This window comes from Euphorbia lathyris, chromosome 3 (genome assembly GCF_963576675.1).
Source record: "Euphorbia lathyris chromosome 3, ddEupLath1.1, whole genome shotgun sequence".
NCBI lineage: Eukaryota > Viridiplantae > Streptophyta > Magnoliopsida > Malpighiales > Euphorbiaceae > Euphorbia > Euphorbia lathyris.
In genome coordinates, this window is record NC_088912.1 from 34,141,295 (window position 1) to 34,153,058 (window position 11,764).

At 35.4% G+C, this 11,764-nt stretch overlaps 1 non-coding gene across 1 annotated transcript; it reads right to left on the reverse strand.

Annotated features, from left to right (window-relative positions):
- Positions 1-188: 188 nt before the first annotated feature.
- LOC136225215 (small nucleolar RNA R71) lies at positions 189-295 on the reverse strand. The gene has a single exon (XR_010686941.1). It is a non-coding gene; the product is annotated as a small nucleolar RNA R71 (small nucleolar RNA).
- Positions 296-11,764: the final 11,469 nt, after the last annotated feature.

Below are 11,764 nucleotides of genomic sequence, written 5' to 3' on the forward strand. Positions count from 1 at the left end.
TAGAAATTTGTGACACTTTTAAAATACCAAATGTGACTGCAGAAGCAATCAATCTTCGCCTTTTTCCTTTTACTTTGAAGGATCGAGCCAAAGAATGGTTAACTTCTATGCCAGCCGCATCAATTGAGACTTGGGAGCAATTAGCCCAAGCATTTTTATCAAAAATTTTCCCTTTAGCAAAAACCGCAAGAGTCATTAAAGAGTTAACGTCTTTTTCTCAAAATGATAGTGAAACTCTTTATGAGTCTTGAGAACGTTTTAAAGAACTTCAACGTTTATGCCCACACCACCAATTGCCCGCTGAACTTTTAATGCAAACATTTTATAATGGACTAAATCCTATAACTAGAGATTCATTGGACGCTATGTCTGGAGGGTTATTCATGAAGAAAACATCTGCCCAAGCAAGAGAACTTTTGGAGGAAATGGCAATCAACAGCAGTATGTGGCCCGCGGAACGTGGACACCTACCATCAGCGAAACCATCATCCTCAACTACATCATCAGTTAAAGGTATAGTGAATCTTGATCCAGTAGCGATGTTGCAAGCCCAATTTTCTGCCTTGACGCACAAAATTGATAGGTTTATGGCACCGTGTGATCCAAATGGTAAGCCAATCCAAACGGATGTGGATTACGAAGGTATGAGTGAAATTGAACAGGTAAACTTTGTCCAAGGACAAAACCAAACTAATAACCCTTATTCCAATACATATAATCCTGGATGGAGAAATCATCCTAACTTTAACTGGAGAGATAATAATAACAATAATGTTAATGCTAATCAAAATCGTACTAATAATTATCAAAATAAATCAAGAGATACGATTAGCGCTTTATCTTCTAAAATCGACAAATTCATTGATGCGATGAGCGGAAAAATAAGTAATCACGACGATGGTTTTAAACGGATCGAGAATAAATTCGATCAGCTTATTAAAAACCAATTATCTAGCATCCATAATTTGGAGATTCAAATTGGACAACTCACCAAATCAATTCCATCCCGCAAAGAGGGAAGTCTTCCAAGCCATACGGAAGAAAATCCGAAAGAGCATGTTAAGGCTATCACTCTTCGTTCAGGGAAAAACTACTTAGGCCCGAAAATGCCCGGAAATTCGACTGTACCTGGAACTGATTTACCGAAGCCCAAAGAAGATATATTAAAACAAAAAGATGCACCAATTGACTCTAGTACAAAAACTTTTATACCCAAACCACCTTTTCCACACAAAGTCCGCAACAAGGACTATGACAAACAACTTTTAACATTTTTAGATAAACTTAAAAATTTGCATATTAATTTGACATTTATGGATGCAATTACGCAAATTCCCAATTATGGAAAATTCCTCAAAGATTTAATTTCAAAGAAAATCAGTTGGGAAGGAATTTCATCCATTTCGCTAACTGAAGATTGCAGTTCGATTGTGTCAAGCAATTTGCCTACTAAACTCAAAGATCCCGGATGTTTTACCATTCCGTATAAATTGGGAGATATAGAATTCCCAAGTTGTCTTTGTGATTTAGGAGCAAGCATTAACTTGATGCCATTATCTATTTTTAATAAGTTAGGCTTAGAAGAAGACATCAAACGTACCAATATGGTTTTACAATTAGCGGATCAAACCACTAAAAGACCATACGGTATAATTGAGGATGTTTTAGTTAAAGTTGACAAATTTATTTTTCCTACCGATTTCGTTATTTTAGATTTTGCTTATGATGTAAATTGTCCGCTAATCTTTGGTAGACCGTTCATGAACACGGGACGTGCTCTAGTTGATGTGTCGGAAGGGAAAGTAGTTTTACGAATAGGTGATGATAAGATTGAGTTTGATATGAATCAAGCGATGAAATATCCTATGGAGGATTTCGCTTGTATGAAACTTGATTTAATTGAAGAATGTGTAAATGACATTGTTCAAAAAGAAGAAATAATAGAACCTATAATGAGTGAGGAACTAGAAGATAAGGACCCAGAACCTTTGATTCGAGAAGATGGACCAGTTCCGCCTTCAATTGTAGTTCCACCTAAATTAGAACTTAAAGAATTACCAAGTCATTTGAGGTACTCTTTCTTAGGCGAAGGCGATTCTCTACCTATTATTATCTCTAACAAATTAACACAAGTCCAAAAAGAGAAATTGAAAGAAGTTGTTAGAAATAGGATAGGAAGTATGGGTTGGCAAATTTCAGATTTAAAAGGTATTAATCCGAGCATTGTAATGCACAGAATTCACTTAGAAGAAGATAAGCCACCTAAAGCGGATAGGCAAAGACGCCTAAATCCGAACATGAAAGAAGTAGTAAAAAATGAGATTACTAAACTTCCGGACAATGGAATTATCTACCCTATCTCGGATAGTGAATGGGTTAGTCCAATCCATTGTGTACCTAAAAAGGGAGGCATAACAGTTGTAAGGAATGAAGAAGGTGAATTAATACCTACGCGAACCACCACTGGTTGGAGGGTTTGTATAGATTATAGAAATTTAAATAAAGCAACTGGGAAAGATCATTTTCCTCTTCCTTTCATTGATCAAATGATCGAAAGGATAGCTGGTCATGCTTTCTACTGTTTTCTTGATGGTTACTCCGGATTCTTTCAAATATACATTTACCCGGATGACCAAGATAAAACAACCTTCACATGTCCTTACGGAACATTTGCATATAGAAGAATGCCCTTTGGTCTATGTAACGCACCTGCAACATTTCAACGTTATATGACTGCGATTTTTAATGATTTCATTGAAGATATCATGGAAGTTTTTATGGACGATTTTTCAGTTTATGGAGATTCTTTTGATTCGTGCCTAGAAAACTTGGATAAAGTTCTGTTTAGGTGTGAAGAAACAAATTTGGTATTAAACTGGGAAAAATGTCATTTCATGGTTGACGAAGGAATTGTTTTAGGTCACAAAATATCTGAAAAATGATTAGAAGTAGATAGAGCAAAAACCTCAGTAATAGAGAAATTACCCCCTCCAACTTCTGTTAAGGGAGTAAGATCATTCTTAGGACATGCTGCTTTATACAGAAGATTTATTAAAATTTTTTTTGTAATTTCCAAACCACTTACTAATTTACTCATGAAAGATTCAACCTTTGATTTTAATGAAGAATGCGTTAAAGCATTCGAAATATTGAAAACAGCTTTAGTCAGTGCACCTGTTATTGCTAAACCCGATTGGGATCTACCATTTGAAATTATGTGTGATGCAAGTGACTTAGCTGTCGGATGTTTTTTAGGACAAAGAAAGGATAAGAAACTTCATGTCATTTATTATGCAAGTCACACACTGTCTGATGCACAATTAAACTACACCACAACAGAAAAAGAAATGTTAGCCGTAGTTTTTGCATGTGATAAGTTTAGGTCATATTTATTAGGTTCAAAAGTTATTATTTATACTGATCATGCAGCATTAAGATATTTATTTGCTAAAAAGGATGCAAAACTACGTCTAATTAGATGGGTTTTATTGTTGCAAGAATTTGATATAGAAATTAAAGACAAAAAGGGAGTTGAAAACCTTGTCGCCGATCATCTATCGAGACTTGAAGATGAAAACGGTCCTATAGGTGAAACTACCGGTATACGAGATGATTTCCCTGATGAACACCTCTATCAAATAAAAAGTGCCATGTCACCTTGGTATGCAGATATTGCTAATTATCTTGCAGCCAATATTGTTCCGGAAGGATTAGATTTCCAACAAAAGAAGAAATTTTTCTTCGATATTAAACAATATTTTTGGGAAGATCCCTTTTTGTTCAAGACTTGTGGTGACGGGATAATTAGGAGATGCGATGGTGAAAATGAATATGAATCCATAATGTCGGAATGCCATTCTAGTTCTTATGGAGGACATAATGGAGTTAACAAGACAGCTGCTAGAATATTTGAAAGCGGTTTCTTTTGGCCTACGATGTTTAAGGACGTCCGTTCATTTATCACTCGTTGTGATAAGTGCCAGAGAACAGGAAATTTAGGAAGGAAAGATGAGATGCCCCTAACAACCATATTAGAAGTTGAAGTCTTCGATATGTGGGGAATAGATTTCATGGGACCTTTTCCCCCTTCCAATGGTAAAACTTACATATTAGTCACCGTTGATTATGTTTCAAAGTGGGTTGAAGCAATTGCAACCCCGACGAACGATTCTAAAGTTGTCGTTAATTTTCTTGACGATATATTCTGTAGATTTGGTTGTCCAAGAATTATCGTTAGTGATGGCGGTACTCATTTTATAAACAAGAGTTTTGAAACGCTTATGAAAAAATATGGAGTACGCCACCGCGTATCAACGCCGTACCATCCTCAGTCAAATGGTCAGGTGGAGATATCAAATAGAGAACTCAAATGGATTCTCGAGAAAACAGTTTCATCTTCTAGAAAAGATTGGTCTTCTAAACTCAATAATGCGCTATGGGCATACCGTACTGCATTTAAAACGCCAATAGGAATGACTCCGTACCGTTTAGTGTATGGTAAGGCATGTCATTTGCCAGTCGAATTAGAACATAAAGCCTATTGGGCTATTAGAGAACTAAACTTTGATTTGCGACAAGCAGGTAATAAACGTTTGCTCAATTTGAATGAGTTAGATGAGTTACGTCATCTATCTTACGAAAATGCAAAGATTTGTAAAGAAAAAGTGAAAAAATGGCATGATGCCAAAATTAAAGTCAAACACTTTAATGTTGGGGATAAAGTGTTGTTATTTAATTCACGACTTCGTTTATTTCCAAGAAAACTTAAGTCCAGATGGTTAGGACCATATTTAGTCGTAAAAACATTCGATTACGGTTCTTTAGAACTGGAAGGTCCTACCGGAGTTCGATTCAAAGTTAATGGTAATCGATGTAAGATCTATTACGAAAATATTTCCCAACTAGGAATTGAGTTCGTAATAAGATTATCTGACATATGAATTACTCAGTTTATTTTACACAGTTTATTTTGTTTTATTATTTTTATATTTTTGTTCATTTATTTTATTTTTTTTCAAAATCCCATTTTTATGATTAGATGACTTTATGTTATGATTTAAATGCATAAAATATTTATATTTCATGATTTTAGATTTAATTTTTAGGAAATTAAGATGAATTTGAAGTTTCAGGCAATTCTCTGCCGAGAATTTAGAATTCCCTGCCGAGAATCCCTTTATTTAAGAATGTCACAAACAGGTTCGGATTTCTCTGTTCATATTGAGAATTTTAAATTCTCTACCGTGAATCGGGAGATAGCTTAGACGCCTGATTTCTGTAAGGAAATCAGCGTGTCGCGACCGCAGCTTTGCCATTCGCGGTCGCGACACGCGTGTTTCCTGCACTATCAGGTCTGAAACACTCTAACCTTTTCGACAAACCTCTTGGCAATTGAAACATTAAGTTTTTTCATTCTCGAAAGGTGCAATTTATACCTTTTCATAATTAAAACGATACCTCTTTTCGTCTTAAACTCTTATAAATTAATCTTAGAGGATTCAGGTTCTGTTCCAATTCTTTTCATCTTTGTCAGAACTCTGATTTTCTTCGCAAACACCGTTCTTTGTTAAAGTAACACTAACTTTGCACCATGCCTACCAAATGCAAATCACCTTAACACAATGCTGCCTCAATCAACAAACGCCCAGACTTATCCAAGCGATATGGGGCGCCTTTTCCTATCTTCAACCACGATGAAGGTAGGCATTATTGGAATCACCGTTACAAATTCTTCATCGGAATGTTGTATATGGATGAATTCCTTAACAACCAACTTGGAATTAGTGATGACATGAGCCGCTATATGGAGCGCCTAGGGTGGACAAAATTCGCCCAAATGCGATTTCCGATAATAGGCGATTGGATACTCGAATTCTTCTGTACCGTGCATTTTACTAATAAACGACGAGTACGTCTCAGTTTTCGTCGAGAAGGCGAAATCTTCACTTTCGGCTATCCTGAGTTGCATGCTTGGTTTGGTTTTCCCCAGAGGGATACAATCAAACGTCATCCTGGACGAGACATGACATCCTCGGACATTTGGAGAATGCTCACTAGATTCTGGCGATTCAATTCAAAACTCGCCTATAATCACTCTTTTCGCTCCAACTCCATGCTGTATTTACACAAATTTCTGTGTCATAGTTTGTTCGAGCGCACATTCAGTAGTGTGGTCCGTGACACAGATTTGTATGTTCTTGGAGATATATTCTAAGGCAATGCAGTGGATTCTTCCAAAATTCTGATGGAGGGTCTTGTCGCCGCCTCCCAAAGATAAGAAGATTGGGTTCGGCAATATAATCTGTGGAATAATTCTCGGTTCAAAGGGTACTATTGATGTTCCCTAGAGTGATGATGAATTCTTCCCGACAATTGACTATGAATTTCTCGAGCACGAAGGACTTGTGAAACGTGTCTTGCGAGCAGGGCCTCAATTTCTGTCTGCACCGGAACGTGAAACTTTCGTGCAGTTTCAAATTGATCGTATTAAGGCCAGAAATATCCCGTTAGATAGGGATGAATATGTAGAATAGTTTCTGTTTTTCATTTTTGTTTTTGTATATATTTTTTTATTTTGTTTTAATTATTGATTTGTTTTCATTATTTGTACATATGTTACAATAATAAAAATCTTATTTAGTTCAATTCTTAATTTTTATCCATTTGATCCATTATCTATACTTAGCATATTTCATATGGGTACTTTCTAATTTTTCATAATCAAATTAAGATAAAAAGGATTCACTTGAACAAATATGGTTTTCTATTTTTCCACACGTATATCCACATTTAATTCAATTTGTAACTCAATTTATTTTTAATAAATTAAGTTATCATTTAATCATTTCAATTCATGTATTAAATATGTATTACTATGCACTTGTTATGCATTTAATATGGTTCTCTTAACTTATATGCATAAATGAACATTTAAGTTTCATTAATTACTCATAAATCAATTTATTATACTTTAATTCAATTTATTAAGGTAAAACCTTTGGTTTTCCTTGGAATTAATGACATTTATTTAAGTTTTAAGTGCAGGAACCCTTCATATTAAGTTCAGGAACCATTTCCTCAACAAAATTGCACAAACCATGTCAAAAGGCACCAAAATAGGCCATTTTTACCAATTCTCTACCGAGAATTTATTAATTCTCGGTATGAGCAGCAACTTTGGCAAGATTTCAGGGCGAATATTGCCTGAAATTCGCGTGCCGCGGCCGCGGCTTTGCCATTCGCGGTCGCGACACGCGTATCTTTTGCCCTTTTCAATCCAATTTTAACTCTAAATTTTGCCTATTCCTATTCCTATTCTACCTATTCACCTACCTATACAACACTATATAAACCTACCTCTTACACAAACCTCACATCACCTCTATTTTTACCCAATCCCTTACTCTAAACTCTTCCCCAAAAATCTACTTTTACTCTTCCCAATTTATTCACTCCAATTTCTATCCTCTTTTCTATTCAATCAATCCCATATTCCAAACCCCCAAACTCATCTTCAAGCTTTGCTTTCTCTCTCAATTTCTTCTTCTTCTCACACCCTAAACACTCAAAACACCATCACCATGGTTCGGACTAAGCGTGTTGGTAACAAGCCCGCTGTTACGGAAGCTAATCGCCTTCGGGTTCAATGCGAAGCTTATTTTGACATCTATTCGGAGGAGGAAGCCGCTCGTTTCAAACATTTTTCACAAGCCGACCGCCAATTTGTTGATATGCACTTCTTAGACTTCCATTCGGTAAGAACGTTGAATTTCTCTACTCGAATTGATGCCTTTATTGAAGCTTTGGGTTGGCAAGAATTCGTTAATATGCGTTTCCCGCGTATTAATGAATATGTGGTGGAATTTTTGGTCACTTTGACCATGAACAAAAAGAAAACTTCAATCTCCTTTAGGAATAATGGTATACCTTACACCATTAACTATGAAGCAATGGGTAATATGTTTGGTTTCCCTACTTCTGATTTTTATGATAAGCCTAAAGATTTTGATAATGATGCGGTTTGGCAAACTCTTTCGGACCAAGATTATTTTAATTCCAAAAACACTTCAAGCAAGTTGATTAAGGACAATTGTGTGTTCTTCTTTCATAAGTATTTGAGTTTCTCCTTGTTTGGTCGTGTTGAGAGTTCAAAGGTTCAGGTTCGGGATTTGTATGTTTTGGATAGTTTGCTTAAAGGTTTGAGGATTGATAGCATTGGCATAATATTTGATAATTTGTTCCGTTCTTCGAGGGCTAGTACAATTCAGATCCCTCTTTGTAATTTTATCACCGGAATTGTGTTGGGAGCTCGGGGTGAATTGGCCGACTATGACATGTCCACCTACCGTGGGTATGTTCCGCTTTTGGACATCTCGGCTCTTGAGCGAGCTCATTTATTGCTTCCACAAGGACCTCCCGTCTTTATTTCATATGCTACCCGAATTGCCCATCTTCATGGCACTATGGGTGGTGGCGCTTCAAGTTCACAATTTGTAGGTACCGAAGGCGGCGGAGAGGCGGAAGGCGAGGAGGATGAACCACCGGCTCAAGCACAACCCCAAGCACCTCAAGCGGATGATCCGGTAGATTTGCGGAGGATTTTGGACCAAATCAATTCCAACAATCGTCAAATGAACTTGAGAATTGATGATTTGGTTGAAAACAATATGGTGATGAATGACAACCTCAACCTTTTGAGGCGTGAACATCGTTCGACTCGGCATCAGATGCTTTCCTTTTTCCGACGCCGCAATGTGGAGACGTCACCTACACCTCCCGATTCACCACCTCAAGCTTAGGTTGTTTTTCTTTCATTTTATTTTTATCTTGTTATAATTTGGTACAATTATCATTTTTCTATGTTTGGTACAATTTTCCATTTTTAATTTTATGTTGAATGTTTAATTTGCTCAATTTCAATCTTTGTTTCGTATGCCTTATTTCGTATTTTTTTTATGTTTTCTCCATTTTTGCACCAATGAGGACATGGTCCAATTTAAGTGTGGGAGGAGATATACATATATCATTTCCACATATACGAATAAATGCAACGAAAATATTATTTTGCAAAATGAATAAATGCAACGAATAATCTTATACAAATGCAACACATTTTATTTTTCATATGTTCATAAATTAACCATAAATTAATATGATTATTTGTTTAGGTTATCATTATCATTTGAAATAATATTTCTATACGGGTAATATTTTTCAAAATTTTTCACGAATCTCCGATACGATTTTAAGTAAAAATTGTCTCGAGTGAATGTATTTTAATTAAAAAATAAATTATTTATTTTCAATCTCTATTTTATATCATGAAATTCATGATACAATAAATCTTATTTTAAATTTTCAATCAGGTTTATAGGCATTAAATTGAACTAACAATTTTTAGCTCGGTTTGATTTCGTCTTACATTAACACCAATTGAAGTTTTTAAGGAAACTTTAGCCATAATACATGTTGAATTTTAAGTCAATATAGGATGAATATGCTATCTTTCTTTTTCTCAAATTACAATTTTATTATTCATATTAATTAATCAATTAGTTGAATTCTTAACTTTTGGCCACGATTGAGACCAACCTTATCACAATCGAGGTATGAAAGGGAAGAATAATTAAGTACCGTTTACTTTTGGCCACGGCTGCGACCACCCTTATCACAATCGAGGTATGGAAGGAACGTTTAAAGCAAAAATTATAAGCGTGTATAAGTTTAAAGTAACGATTGCGTCCATCCATGGCATGGTCGGTACCTCTTAAGCAAACACAAAGCAATAAAAGTACGTATAAAGTTACGATCAAGATCACCCTTATCTCGGGCGTAACTAAGCAATAATTAACCCAAGTACTTATTTAAATTTAATATATCTCATATATTAGTTTAGGTTTGGGAAAAGAAAATTTTAGTGCTTTGAAATGCCTTGAGATGAAAAACTCAATAACATGCGTGCTTATATCGTCCCGAATGCTTCAATTCAAAATTGAAAATACAAGACAAATGATATATCGTATATTATACTAAGTTAGTTTGATATTTTGCGTATAAATTTGTCATGCGAAGTTAGTCTTTTCGGCTTAACTAATTTAAAAGGTAATACAGAGATATAGTTTTATTTTCATAAAGAGATTAGTTAGAGAATAAATTCAGTGAAGTTTTGCTCGGGACTAGCAAAAGATTAAGTGTGGAGATTTGTTAAGCCCAAAATATACCTAAAATATCATCAATAATTACATCAATATTGCTACGAATTTATGCTATTCATACCTATTTAGAATACATTTACTCTCGAATATGTTTCTTTTGTGCAAGGTACATAAATATTTGGTAAAATCCAAATAGGAGTAAAAAGAGCTCAAAAATAGAAGAAAATCCCTACAAAAGGAGTCAAAGACGACGAAAATTAATAACGCCAAGTCGAGGACACGAACGAAAGCTGAAAAATCGAAAAAGCTCTGTGCCGCGACCGCGGCCCCCCCATTCACGGTCGCGACACGCGTCCTTCAGCCTTTTTTCCCTTCGTCCGAAGTACAATTGATGCTCCCCCATTCTCGGTAGAGAATTTAATATTCTCGGTACGAGCAGGAGATTTTAGAAGCCTAGTTACACACTTTCGGTTTCGACGAAACGCGATCGTTCGGGTGGATAAAGACGTCCTTTCGCAGCGGACACGATCCTTCACAATGGACACGACACTTCAATCAAGACTCTTCAACATCTATAAATAAAGAGTTGATGGAGAGTTGAAGATAATAATGATATAGTGTGATATATGTGTAGAAGAAAGAGATTAGTGTAGAATTTATGCAGAAATTCCGAATCAAGTGATTCTGAAGTTAGATTTCGATTCTGTAAAAAGCAATATGATGTACACACATTGTTTGCAAAATAATAACAAAATCAGTAGCGTTTAGACATTGTTCCAGTTTAGTTTACATTTTGGTAGTGGACCGACCCAGTCTCTATTATGAAGATTCAGCGAGAAGATTGAGTAGAGGATTCGCCCCTGAGCCTGACAAACTCTAACGAAACCCAAGGAAAGGATTGATCAACCCGTTCACTTGCACGCCGTCGAATAATTCAATGCTCCATGTTCTCTGTAAACTTGTATCAATTTATATTTCATCTAATAAAGTCCGTTCTATTCGATAGATTTTTATGCAGCACTTATGGTAACCAATCCACTAAAGTGATTGCTGGTGTTTTCATTAAAACGTATTTAATCCAAAATCTTTACAAGGAAACTTTGTTGAACACTTAGGCAGATTATTATCTCGGTAGAGTTTTAATTTGGTTAAGGGCAATTATCCCGGATAAGGGTTTTGTCGCGTTCAAAGCCAATTAATTAGAGGTTCCATCATTTATTTCATCTTTATAATTCGTACAAAGTTTAAAGTTGTTTTCTTTGCTTAATGCAAACAAAAATACTTGTTTACATTTCTAAAGTACTAAAACGTTCCTGTTTTGCAAATTCATTTTTAATCAGATACTTTCTAACATCTTCACATTCTAATCTAATTCTCATTCTAGCAATTTCAAAACCAAAACCGATTAAACGATTTTCCATATTATAAACCTTAAAAGTAAATTTAACCGATTGTAAATAAGTTTTGTTAAAAAACGTTCCCTGTGGGATCGATATCTTTTATTACTACAAGCGTATACCGTGCACTTGCGAAAATCGCTCAACAATGGAATAAAAAGGTCCACCACTTTCAACCCTTCCAAGCCTTCAATACAGGGGTCTGTATCCTTC